Genomic DNA, 15114 nt, shown 5'->3' on the forward strand with positions numbered 1-15114 from the left:
TACTGAATAATAGCACAGTCACGCAAAATATTGGTCCACTCCGTTCATAAAAACTTAGCATACTAATAATCAGTAAATAACTTATTCAACATTTGATTTTCTTCATTGAAGTACTTAGAAATATATTCTACTACGGAGTATGAAATTAAAATTGCATATTACCATTAAAAAACTAAAAAAAAATCTTAACAATAAAAATTGTTAAGATATAATTTTCATCCGAGTGTAATATGCAGTGATGGAAATAGATAACTAAAAAAATTACCTAGATAATATAAGATGATTGTAGCAAATAATTATCAAGATAAAAATAAAGATAATAATGTATTAAAATAAACATATAGATAATTACTAATTTTTAATGATAATTATTTGTATTGTTTTTGTATAGCTTTATGATGGAATAAAAGGTGATTGTATAATATTTATGATACAAATATATAAAGGAATTATTATAATTAATTAATACAACATTTTTCAAACTTTGAGAACGTATCACGAACACATTCAATCAGAATCTTTTTACAAATGTGACGCTGTTTATCGCATCACTACGTTTATATTTATCATTTATAATTATTCAAGTGTACAAGATAATACGGCACTAACCTTCTCCGAGTTTGGTAAAGTAAGACAAATTTCCAGTATCTATATTATCTGCAGTCCATCTGTATATATTATATTATGTTATCTTTATATTTACATTTGCACTTCCCAATTTGCTCTTTGAAATTTACTGTACGTTATATACTTTTCACACAGTTTATAATGTGTAGTGTGTACCTTAAATTATCTGAAGATATAATATAAGGTACTTATGATAAGTACGTGATTTTTATTATAGCATATAATCGCAAAATAAAATTGGTATCTTAATAATACGAAAAAAAATATGATATACATATAGTATATACGTCATGTACTCATGCGTATATTATATTATTAAGTAGGCAAAAACTCCCCATGTATAATTTATTAGAATGACCACTGAAGCACACCTCCAGATAATTCAACACTTAAGTACATGTGGAAATGTTTACTTATATTTTAATAAAAAAAAATCATGAATAATATATACCATACTTGGTTTTAGTTTTGAAAATTCTTCATAGTTATCTAAGTAATTGCTGGTTCATAAACATTTATTTTAAATCTCAATGGTTATATTTTAATACGATTATTTTATTCCAAGTGTTCTCATTCCAGAGAAGATATTTTAACTAAACTTTATTTAATGTTAGTTTCTCAGCATTACATTGTATACAAATATGCAAAGTTTTTTAGGAGATGTCTTTTAAATTTTAATGCTTCTTTCGGCAAGTTGTTGTATATAGGTACAAGTGTTAAGAGTAATTTTAAGTCACTAATTTATTTTCTCAATTATATTTCTCATATATTTTATTTTTTAACTAATGTTTACAATTAAATTAATTATTATAATCAAGTTAAATAATTCTATGAAGTAAAATTCTTATAAAACATAATTTTTAAAATTTGATTCAATCAGTAGGCCATTTATCTTTGATTGTGTTTAATAAAAATTATATTAAATTAATATTTATAATTTTATAACATTATAACATAACATCTTACACAGCCTGTAACAAAGTTACCTACTAATATAACATTTTTATATAGCTAATCCATTATAGTTGGCCAATAGAGATGATTGAAAAATAGACTGTAGAAAATTTAAATTCTTTGTTTTGCTTAATGTTTATATTGTCTATATTAATTTGTATTGATATTATAATTAATAATAAATTCTTTGGGAATAGTTCATTTTAAAAAAAAAATTCATGAAAAAAAAATAAAAAATGAGATATTTTAGGGAAATATTCTGTATTATATAGTGTGCAAACACAGTCTTAGTATAAGTTTACTTGTAATTTATTTTGCCGTATGCTTGAATTTATTTACTCCCTACTTACAAACTTTTATTTTAATTTGTTCAAAAGAAACACACTGTGTTGAGAAATTTTTCTTATACTTTGTATTGATTCAAATTGTTAATATAATAATATAAATATTTCTAAGTAATAATATTTCTGACGTTCAAAGTTTTAAGCGGTCGACACCACGCTCTTTTGAATTTCTATTGGCATAACAAGTGTGGACTCATTGTAAAGTTTTTTTTAAATGAACACGGGTTCTACAGCGTATCATTGATATCCATACATGAATATTGTTATATAAACTTTATTCGTATAATGTCCATTGCGTTCGTCAAAACGCAAATAGAAGCATATATATATATGTATGGGATTTCCGTCCGAAATATGTTAGCACAAAAGCTCGAGAATAGTGAACATGCGGATGGTGCATAAATCCTGTAGCCCATTATTATGACATGGTCATGCGATAAAAAGGTTCTGGAGATATTATTTATTCAGAAAATAATTGGTTATATTATAATATAACATGTGTGGTATTCTGCGGACAATACGCATTGTTGGCAAAATCGTTGACTCAGGGTCATAGAGCCGTTTTAACGCAATAGGCACTGGGCATACAATACATCCCTTATTCTCTGGGTTCAAATAATTTTGGTTTTCCTCTCATTCTTCTCATCCGATCTCGCGTTCATTTATCATGGAGGTAGATAAGCTTCTCTCCTCTTTTTTTTATGTGAATCTATGAATCTGTGTCATGTGTCACGTGTTAACGTTTCATATATTATTTTGTTTATCATCGCTTTCATCTTTCCTATAAAACGATTTGTTATTTTACTACATAATAGTTACTGTTATTAGAAGGTAATAACGCGAATTCATTTTTGTTAATAACCTGTGGGAGGTAATCAGTCTAGCGCTCGTGTCTTATTTCTATTTTACAATCACTATTAATTATTTTTTTTTCTAATATAGTATCTATTAATATCGTCCTGCTAATGTCATAAAAGTATGTCAATCAATAACATGAATTACAAATAATAATAATAAGACATAATTTTATAATAGTTTAAATGTTTTGATATGTCAATATAACCGAACAATCAATTATAATATTTTAATATACGTTGTGTATGCAATCAAATATGTACGTACATATTTGAAATATTAGCTTCGTCTTGTTATTAACAACGTACATCCACGTCATATAATAATATGTTTTATCAACATGAATGTAATATCACGTGTGAGTATAAGACTTAGTGGTAAATAGGTATATCTTAACACGCGGGTTCGTTATGATTATTTTTCTTATATTATGAAGACCAATTATACACTATGACCATTGACTTGATATATTGTTATTATTTTAATAAATAATTCGAATTATCCATGCTTAAACACAATGTAGTTGTACATACTACATGATTGCCGTATACCCTAGATTAAAAATAAATAATATTACATCCTTGTCTCGATATTTAATATATAAAGGTAATAAAGAATTTTTTATGGAAAAGGCTTAATAATGTACTTATAGTTATAAGGGACAGTAACGTTAAGTCACTTTAGAGCTATTTCAGAACGCTTTATTATATTATATCCTAATATCCGTTTTACGAAAGTTATAACGTAGGTAAGTCACTATGAGCTTTTGGTAATATGTGGCGTTGGGGGATTTACTATACCCTTCCTTTACAAGTACTGAGCTTAGTCAAGGGATAAAAGAAAATATTACTGTACTCGGATGGTTGCGTATTCACGGAAAAATACGCATCCGCTTTATTTATTATTTACAGTTTTCATTGTTTCGTAATTTGTTAGTTATAAGACGAATATAATAAACGTTTAACTTAACACTTATTAAATGCATTTATTTATAATTAATTACTACAAAATTTAAGATTATGTAGATTTTATACAAACTTGATGAATCGGGTGCAAATAGTAATACACACACTTAAAGACATAATATACACGAGTAATAGTCTTAAGAGTAGTTTATTTATCTTTTAATTTTAATTGTGTATTTTCCATTTATCTGAGTTAATTTAACACGATTCTGTATTGTAGTGATTTAATATTTCTGTATACATTCCCACGATATCGATATTAATTTTGTTTATCTATATTATATAAATATCAACTATCAACTTTATATTATGGTGAATATCATTATTTTGTATACTTTAGTGGGTCGTTATCGTGCTTGCAATATTGGAACAGAGCCAAATACATATTATAAACCAAGTTGCAGAATGTTGTACTCGTGACAGGTCTGTATTAGTTTTTACGGTCCCGTTAAAAAATTAGTTGCGATGTCGTTGACATGCAACTGGATGTTGCTTCATAAATTTAAAAATTTTACTGGCTGAAAATCACCTCAGGACTGTTATTTATCGTTATACTATCCCGGGAGAATTTTCCCGCGTTAGAATAATTTATGCGGTTCCGTGTAATTTTTCTCCCTCCATTTTAGGAAATGTTACATATTTCACTAAACAGCAGCTGATTCAAAAAAAAGATCAGAAAAACTGAACACTGAACTCTAACCCTTGTGAAAAATGAGATCCGGTCAAACAGATTTAGTGCATATTTGTACAAATATTATACATTTTTTTTAATTTACATTTCGTGTACAACGTCAAATAATACTAATAAATAATGGTTCACATGGAAAAGAGTAATGTATTGTAAAATCATTTTGAAATGATTAGTTCTATAAAAAATATGTTATTTGTCGAAGAGTAATATTAACAAAAATTAAAACTTTTCCATTATAATTTATTTTGATCATTCATTGTTTGTGCGTAATCAGTTAACATTTCATAAACTTTGTTATAGAACACTTTTTTTCATATAAACAAAAGTTTAGTATAAAAATAACAAAAACAATGAAATTTAGTTGAGATGTTGTTTAAATCAATATTATACATATTATTTTCTACATTTCTTTAAATGCGATAAAATTATATTTTTTGTTGGTTAATCGTATTTTATATACTTCGATAAAACAAAATAATAAATGCATATCATTTAAATTTATCATATCTATAATTTAGGCTTGTATTATAATACTCGGTAGTTATTCAATTTTATATACTTTTATTTTTTTTTAAATTTAAACAAATACATTAGAATATCAAAGAGTTAAACCATAATGATGTCGTTTACTATATGATTTCTGGTTATCGTTTTGAAGGCTTTATATAGTATAAACTGCATAAAAATAACGAAAATGTGATATGCCTGCCTATAAGTTATGATCTGTTTAATAAATAGAAGGCGCATTTAAATATTATTATGAATTATGGAGCAGTATTTTGGTGAGGTCGTTATAGACAAGGCTTGGTTTTGTTGTTCCGGTATGAGTTTTGCACTTGTCAGCCTAAATGCATTAAATTTATATCACAATTTAAAATTACTCATATTGATAAATTATTATTTAATACACTGACGTAAGAAATAAAAAAAATTAAGATTTAAAATTATTCAAACTACAAAAAGTTTATTATCTGTATAATACACAACAAATTTACCATTGTACTTTTTTTTCGTAATTTCTTAATAAAGTTTTAAGAAATAATATTTGACAATAATCGTATCAACAATAATAATAAATACAAATATTTTTATTAAAATATAAAATATATATGTAAAATCAAAAATGAATAATTCACTTTTTATTAATAAAAATATTAATGTTTTATATATTTATTTTATTTTAATGTTATCAATGATAATTTATGTTTATTTTTATTTTTATTTCTTAATTATTCTACTTGGATTGATTATCAATTATTTAGGTAGTCTTATTTGTCTATGTAAAATAAATAAAAATATAGTGAAATATTCTGTAGTAATAGATAATGGACAAACATTTAAAATTAAAGAGAAACAGCGAGAAAAAAATATGAGAAGCATTAAAATGATAAATAGTTTGGTAAGAAAAACATAGAGAAACGATAAGTAACAAGAAGTTAAATAACTTTTATGGTGACCAAACAAGAATGAGAAAGAAATTAAGGTTTCCTGTTAGGTACTATAAAGACAAATATAGAATCTGATACATAAATAATATATTAATAATATACATATTATATTCTATATTATATTGTATATATCTACTTTGATTTGTTTATTTTTCATACGTGTTTTTAATATTTTCATTTTTTGTCATTAATTCAGATTAATATTAAACATATATCTTTGCAAACAAGTACAATACAATGATAATTTAGTTAAACTCACTAAACTCTCCTATCGTAAAAAATACAAACTTTCAGCATAAGCAGAAATAATTTTACAATTTTATAAGCCTCACAAAAAATAAAACATCAAAGATCGTTTCAAACTAAATTAAAAAGTTTATAAATTTACACAATATTAACATTATAAAATATTTGTCATTACAATGGTAATTGAAAAACAACGGAAATGTGCTATACTGTACTTTGTACCTAATTTTAGCCCTGTTCATTCGGATTAAATGTCTATAATAGTATACATTTTTAGATTTGATTATTAAGTAGGTATTTATGTCTAAGAACGATTATTATGTATTTTATAAGTTATTAAAATGTATATGTAGATTTTAATCGCCTCGGTTGGCAATTTAACCAAAATTTTGGATATCATATTACATAAACGTTTAGATTATATACGAGCAGGCTCGTAAACCATAACGATGACATAAACGTAGCATAATGGTATATAAAAACTACGTTGATATAATATTATCAGCTAGCAATTTCCTCGAAAAATTCCATCGGACGTCACTCTTGTTATCGGATGTATTTAATTATCGTCATTAAACCGAGTCCGTACAACTATATACAATATAATGGTATACAATAACTAATAATAATAATAATAATTATGTATTATTCGTGTGAGATATCGTATTTTGTGGTATAATATCGTAACTAGTGGAGGCGAATCGGAATGCAATCGAGTAAATAACGGACCGAAACGGAAAAAAAAATTATAACTTTAACCCGAGACCGCAGACACCCGGTGAGCACGTTACACAGTCGCGTGGGACGTCATCCGATCGTTTGAATTTTTATAATTTTATACCTATCGCAATGATATCATAATTATTATAATATTATGGTGTAAGCGATTTACACGCGAGTACCTACACGACTCGACCGATCCACGGCCAGTGCGGCTACCCACTGCGGCGGCACTGCCAGATCGTATATATTATACATATAATTATATATGATATATATTGTTGTGATTTCAGTGCACTGGTGCACGTGGAGTTAGCTATCATAATGCTATATAATGTATGTTGTAACGATTAAATATATAAATAAATCAGTAACTCACTTTAGTCCATTGACATTAATGGCCATACATATACTATTGGTTTATGTTCGTGTATAATATATAAGCTTTCCTTGATGTGACAACAGTAATTATTTACATCCATCCCCTTCGAGAGAAAGAGAGAGCACATGCAGTTTCAGCACTCGGCAATCTACAGTCCGGACGCCGCTGATACCTTATCACCGTAGGCGAGATTTGACGCGCGGGTACCCATGTCCTACGTGAATGACCACGCGAATGCAGTTGCGATAACGCGACAACCGACCGCTACCGTCGCGGCCGATAAAGACGACCGACAGCGACGAACAAACGGTGCCAACCGATTTAGTACAATATCGTCATCGGCGTACACGAATTATAAATTAAATATCGTATACCGTATTCCGATAACGCGGTATAGAGGTACAGGAGGACATCGCAAGTGAAATATCCCGTCAAAGACGTTCCATTATAAGATATATATTTTATATTAATACGTGCAGAGCATGATAAATAAGCGAGTTTTCACGAAGTCTTCGAGACCGTTTACAACTGTGTTTTGATGTGCGTGCGTATAATAAATCCGCCAAAGCCAAAATGTACAACTCGTATAGGTACCTCGTCCCCCGCAAAGGGTCCCAAAACCACTAAAACACGTTTTAATGAATCGCTATAATAGTTGGTACTTATAGTAAACCGTTTGGTTTATGTGCCTCCGCAAAAACTCGCTTATCAACGTATACGGATAACAATGACGAGAGAAAATTACTACGAAATTATTGTGACAAAAAAAAAAAAAACGATATTGTGTAGATCGCGGTGATGGAGTTCGGCTCTTACCTTACGCGACCGCTGTGCCGTACAGTAGGCTGTCGATGACGACTGCTCCGGGGGGGTGCTAGTGAATCTCGTGCTGCTGCTGCGCTGCGTGTGTCGAGCGCGATCGCCGGGAACACTCTCCGGTCGGTTGTCCGGCGGGGTACGGAATATATGATATACGGATCGGAGGCGCCAGCGACGGTGGCGACTACGACGGCGGCGACGGCGACGATGACGACGACGACGATGGTGGCGGCAGTGGCGGCGGTGACGACGACGACGTCGGTGGCGGCGTTGGCGATGGCGACGACGACGCCGGCCCGATTCCTTCAGCCCCGCAGAGAGAGAGTTCGATATTACCGGGTGCGGTTGTACCTGCGCAAACGGGCGGACCGGCGGCGGCGCGGGCCCTTCGCCGCAACCACCAACGCCGCCGCCGGAGTCTCCCGCTCGACCCTCTCGCCACCACACAGGGCGGTCGGAAAATCGATCGTACCGCCGCCGCCGCCGCCACCACGTGCTAACTGCAGCAGACCGTTTCCCGCAGATTACGAAGAATTCGCCGCCGGACATGTACGAAACGGCCGAGCGATAATAATTGATCGTTATTACGCTGGCTGATGTTCGTTGCGCATAAAAATCGTAAATCTTCGTGCGTCAGCTCGCTTGGTGCATCTTCAGAAAAACGTAAACAAATCGTCGTTGGATAGCACTCGCAACATAGCTTACGTTGCTAGCTGCCGCAGACCTAGAAATCTGAAACGAGGGGATGGATTGGGGAGGGGGGATGATGTCTGTACACAACTAAAATTATAGATAATACTATTTGATAACAATATATAAACGATTTTACATGTTTTAAATTTATGGAATTTAAGACGTATAAAATTATATAAATAAATACATAATAATATACAGCATTCCCAAAGTGAAGTGGGCTGAATTCCCTTAGCCATCCGCGCCTCTATCTGGACGCGATTGCAGCTTGTTGCAGTATATATAGATCCGACGTGATTTTCATCCCTAAGCTCAGCCCCGTCCCCGCACCATCGCAATAATTATACAATTACATTTCACGCCAAATACGGCGGCAACAAGTCATACACCATAATGATTATGTGATTATAGCTTAGAATAGTATTATATGAACTAATAACACGATTCGGAGCACCTATATATACGGCATACGCGTGTATAACAACAATAACGTCAATATTATAGTTATGCGATCGTGTACCGCAGCATCAACCCCAACGCGACCATCCTGTAATATGCATATGTTTCGTCTTTTGCCCGATTCTCGTGTACCCTTCGATCTATTAAGATATAATAATATTCCCGAGTGTGTGCACGTCATCGTAGCGGGCGACCCGTGACGCGACTATGATCATATTTCAACTGCGTATAGTGTGGCGGCAGAGGAAGAGAAACCAAATACACTGAACAGAGGGAGGAAATAAAAACTATTTCTCTCCGCTATTCTTCCTGGTAAATTGCTTTTCCGGACCGGATCGCTGCCGCCGCGCCGTTTACGTGTTTCACCGCAGACGAGACTTTAAATAAAATGAGATGGAGAAAAACCTCGTTGACAATAACGGAAAACGAGATAAGATTCGGATGGGTATAATATTTATTATGTATTATTTGTCTGTCTACATACGATTTATTGACAGCTTCTCGCACGCGTTTCGATGTATACGTAATTTAATTGAAACGATTTTATAACAATGTAATAATAAACATAAGACGCATGTATCAAACGATCGCGATAAGGAAAAATGTACCACCTGGGAATATATGTATTAGATTCGTGTCGCACGATTAGATTTATGTTTATACGTGTCCCGCGACGGAAATCACGTACAGTAGTTGTAAATTGTAAATTATGATACACATATTATACACATAATATTAAAATATTGTGATAATGCCTAAACTTTCGAAGTAAACATCGGTTTGACGAGGTGTCGAGGTCTATAATAAGTTATAATAATTATGTATATCTAATAATATATAGTATACTATACAGATGACGCATTACAACTAGAATTATAAATAACATATTTGCAGGTATTGTTCTTCAATTTTAGATTATATTTCGTTCGTGTTGCAATAAAGTATATATTAACTCAAAACCTTATTATACTATAAATGCAAATATCTTATGTTTGCTGAAACTACTTATTTGCTTTCGATAGCTTGTTGACAGTCAAAGTTTTATAGACACTGAATATCAAACTTATAACTAGTAGTAGCCAGTGATTCCAATAATATCATATTCAAACGGACGCTGTTATACTATAAAGTATAAGGTATTATATATGAAAAAGTTATTATGCATTTGTATAATCTATGTTCGTATTAACTGATTTTTTGATACACTTTACCAGAAAGTTCAAATTAAATATTAAAATGAAATAAATAATAAACAAATAAATCATCACTACTGAATGTTGCACTCATTACTAAAAATTAAAAATACAACAAAAGAGAGGTTTTTTTAGTAGGTAACATTTTTTGGTCTATCGTTTTTGGTAGGTATTCAAAAATAGTAATGTACTTCTAGAAAACCAAAATTGAACCTACGTTCACGTATCGAACCTAATTGTACGTTTAAGTTTAAATTGGTAATTTTGGTAGTTTTCTTTAAAATGTGAAAAAACTATATGCAGTCAAGCATTCGTTTTAATATTGAATTTTTTACTCAAAAACCAAGGGACGTGAAACAATGGCCGTGTATCAACTAACATGTATCCTTATTCTTTATGACTTTGCTTCAAATTTAGTTTAATTAGTTTACAAATCGATTAATTTATTTACATTTTTTTTATTATTATTAAACTTTGAACATTAATTATTAGTCTCGATAGTTACTATACATTTACTAGTTATAAGTTATTGTATATACATAGTTCTATGCATTGTAAATTACCATACAGGATTCTTGATTATTATTCATATTATTATATACTAAAATTTAATAACCATAGAACTATTCGTTCGAATTTTAATTTTAATTCACCAAATCTTTGAAAAAATTGTTTACTTAATAATTTACAATAAATTAGTAGTTCTAATTTAAAAAAAAAATCACCACAGCAAACCACTCCTTAAATGGTATAAAATATCTATTGAAGTATTTAAAAATATTGTCTTTAAGTACATTTAAAAATTCAAAAATCAGAATTTGACTAAAAATTTATTGTTAAGGACTAAAAGGAGATGTACTTGCTAAATGCTTGTTGAATCATTTAATATAAAAAGCTTATTTAGATAAAACTCAAACTAATTCTATTAAATTTTCATATTCTTTACTTTTAGTTAAAGAATTTACCATTGTTTATAATTGAATATAAAATTAAAAAGTTAAAAGTAATTTTATCTATAGTTTCTTTAGAACTTTTTATCGTGTTACTTTGAACATTTACTTTGCATTATTTGTTTATTTGGTTCAATTTTTTTTATGTTGATAAGAAATTCCCAGTTATACATACCTTCTAAAAGTTCTCTATAGGGATTCGTGACCTATAAAAGATTAAAAACAATATAAGAGCCGTTGTTTATGATGTATTAAAATTTTTTATCACATTTATTATAGTATAAAAGCTTAAAACGTAAAGTTGATAATAGTTTTTACGCATTTTATTAGCTGAGTAATAATATTTTTTTTAGAATTTAGTATATATTTTTCCATTTCTAAATTATTTTAATACCCATATTATTAATATAATTTCATATTTTAAGAATCAATTTATAATAGTTTAACTTATTTAAATATTTAAGATTTTAAATTATTGGCATAAAGGATTTTTACTTAACTTATTTAAAAATCAAAGAAATTTAAATCTAATTAGTCTTTAGTATAATTAATATATTTAAGATTTTTTTTAAGACAAAATTAATTAACTATATTTTTATTGAGGTCATGTATTTTAGTAAAGTAAGGAAAATGAGTATAGTTAAAATAATTGTATAAGTTCATGCTTTTAAACATAGATACACGGGAAATAATTAAAGAAAACTTTTAAATATACCTACATAAAAAATAAACAGTTTAATTGAAATAATTGTAATAATTGTACCCCAAATATAAAAAATAGCCATTATAAACACAGATTGTAAATTCAATGCCTATTTTTATTTAGTCATATTCTTTGAGAAAAGTATAAGTGTTAATTTTATTTTATATTATTCTGTTTTTGTGTTTTAAATATTAACTATTTATTGTTACCTTGAAATTGATGGCATTTCGCATATTTATCTTATGAGTCAATTCTTTTTTTTGTTCTCTATGCCTAATATAATACATAAAAATATGTATTCAGGAATTGAAGATTAGTTGGTTAAAAACAATAAATATCGATAACATATTTTGCTGTTTTCGATTTATATTAAATTTAATTGTAAATTGAGATCATATTAATACAACTAGAAAATACTGAATCCACTAAATTAGATATTTATGAATTAATGACTAATAATTTTTAATATATACAATAAATGTATAATGTATATATTAAATTAACAGTCCAAATTATTGACATAATATATTATATTTTTTTTTTTTTTTTTTTTTTTTTATTATTATTAGCTATTAGTATACAACTATGACAGCTCGACTATTATATATATTATATTATTATGTACATTTAACGTATTATCTAAACAATACATATCTCATATCGTCCCATCAATAATAAATACTAATCTTGTATATAATTAGAATACGTTTAAACTTTAAATTAATTATTAAAGTTCTATAACATTAGCTTGTATTTCGCTTATATAATATTAAATAATATATAATATATTGTATATAAACTATATAACGTTTAAAATAAACTAATTAGAATTTTAACATTTCACTGTGTAAAATAAGTAGTAACTAAGTTGTATTAATACAAACATTTATTATTATCTACCATCAACACTACTTTGTTATTTAAATTCAATGTTACACGTCATAGATATACGTAATAACATTATCAAAACTCATAATGAAATAATTTATGACGAAACGCGAATACAACATGTAGCAAAATAGTATAATATTATAATATTTTGTTAAAATGTAAGCGACTTTATAACAGTTAATTCGGGTATTACGCGTCACTTGCGGACTATGTTATGTGGGTTTTTGAATTTATGATTTTTAAGGGTTTTATACAGTGTTGGGGGTTAATTTGGGTGCAAAGCCTTGAATGAAACAAAACAAATTAATTAAAAACAGGCATGTGCCACGCTGTTGATATTAATCATAAATTTAAAGTGGGCATTAACTATTATATATTACGATAAGCCAGAACAAATGAGATAGATTATGTTTAAGTATATTTTATAAATTAATAATTTTTATGGTTTCAATTGTCACTAATGTCACGTTCAAAAACAAATAAAATCTTAATTTAAGAATTGTGAACTTACGTTTTTAGTTTTTACTGCATTTTTATATTGTAAGTTTATAACAATAGATATTCTGATATTGCATAACATTAAACCAATAATGGACTTCTTATTGTCCTATAAAATAATTCATAATTGATTTTATTTTTTTAACATCAAAATATAATCATAATAATGCCTTTATTCTATATCAAAATATAAACATAAAGACTTATATTATAATCATTCATTGCAAAATCTAACCCAAAATCAAAGCTTTTATGCGAATGGATTGAGTTCTAGTACCTATCTAGCAAAAATAATTATAATAGCAATAACCAAATAAAGGTGTTAATTTAGGTACTTTAAAACATCAAAGTTAAATTAATAATGACATAAATATATGGGAATACTAATATAATTTCTAATTTTAATACATAAATGTTTTAAATTATAGTTACTATAAATATTTTTTATATCCCTTTGAAATTATGAAGTAATTAATTTTAATATTATAATTATATAACAAAGAAAAGCCATTATAAATTGGACTTTTGGATCCAAAAACGGTAGAACAAAAAGGAATATTGATATTAAAATTTTTCTTTAACCTAGTAGGTACTATAGTTATGTTGTATAACTTGTATACACTAATCTTTAATATTAACTTTATACATGTTAACTAAATAAAACGTATAAATAGATCACGATAATTATAAACATTAAGTTTCTTATAAAGTGTGTTTGTAAGATATAAACTTTGCTTGAACAAAATAAGTTTAATTAAATTATTAATAGTTACAGTTTATACTTTAATATGAATATTGTAAGCATCACTAAATACTATAGAATCATATGAAAAAATAAATTGAGCTAAAACTAAATATACGGGTATTTGTATTTAAAATATGACAAAAAATTTAAATTTAAAAAAATAATAGTTTTCTTACAAAGCTATTTACATAATAAATGAGTCTATAATATGTGATAAAAATCACACCAAGATATTTAGCGCCGTTCACTTTACTTAAAATTATACAGTTATACACAGAGTCTTAAGTATATTTAGTTAAATATATATAAGTACATAGAAAAAATCCAAAAAGTATATTTCATTTTATTATTATTAAATATAATATAATTAGATTTATTAACATTAAGCTGTAAATTGTTTTTATTAAACCAAACTTTAATTTTACTTTATCATCACTCATCAGTATAACAGTATAATTCTGAATCCAAACTTAAATTTAAAAAAAACATTTAGGTGTATAAAAAAATATATAAGACTAAGAACTGTGTTCTGAGGAACTGAAAAAGTATTTATGTAATTCTCGCTATATTGATTATCAAATATAATTGTCTATGGTTTATTAGAAATAAATGCATTTAATAAGAGTAATGTTTTTTTTCTCTTATGACAAAGTAAAATGGCTTTCTAAGGAGTACGTCATAATTTATAAATAGAAAGCTTTTTTGAAGTCTAAAAATATGCCTAGAACCTTAAACTTATTGTCAAGATTATTATATATAAAATGTGATTTTTTTACTAAAAGATCAATATTTGACATATTTAAACGTAAACCAAACTGATAACAATTATTTAAAAATGTATGTTTATTGAAAAAATGCATTAGTCTAAATTTTAGGCATTTTTCAAAAACTAATATTAATGTGATAAATATGGATGTGACAAAAAATTTGT

At 27.9% G+C, this 15114-nt stretch overlaps 1 protein-coding gene across 2 annotated transcripts in view; it reads right to left on the reverse strand.

Moving 5' to 3' along the window:
• Positions 1-8354, reverse strand: part of LOC132920231 (uncharacterized) — a 36549-nt gene extending 28195 nt beyond the window's left edge. Inside the window, exon 1 of one of the 2 annotated variants that reach the window (XM_060982458.1) lies at positions 8049-8354. The gene's annotated coding sequence lies outside the window, so the exon portion shown is untranslated. Of the gene's footprint in view, positions 1-7229; positions 7993-8048 lie in introns of those variants that run through there. The other variant, XM_060982459.1, reaches the window with a different exon arrangement.
• Positions 8355-15114: the final 6760 nt, after the last annotated feature.

This window comes from Rhopalosiphum padi, chromosome 2 (genome assembly GCF_020882245.1).
Source record: "Rhopalosiphum padi isolate XX-2018 chromosome 2, ASM2088224v1, whole genome shotgun sequence".
In the NCBI taxonomy this organism is placed as follows: domain Eukaryota; kingdom Metazoa; phylum Arthropoda; class Insecta; order Hemiptera; family Aphididae; genus Rhopalosiphum; species Rhopalosiphum padi.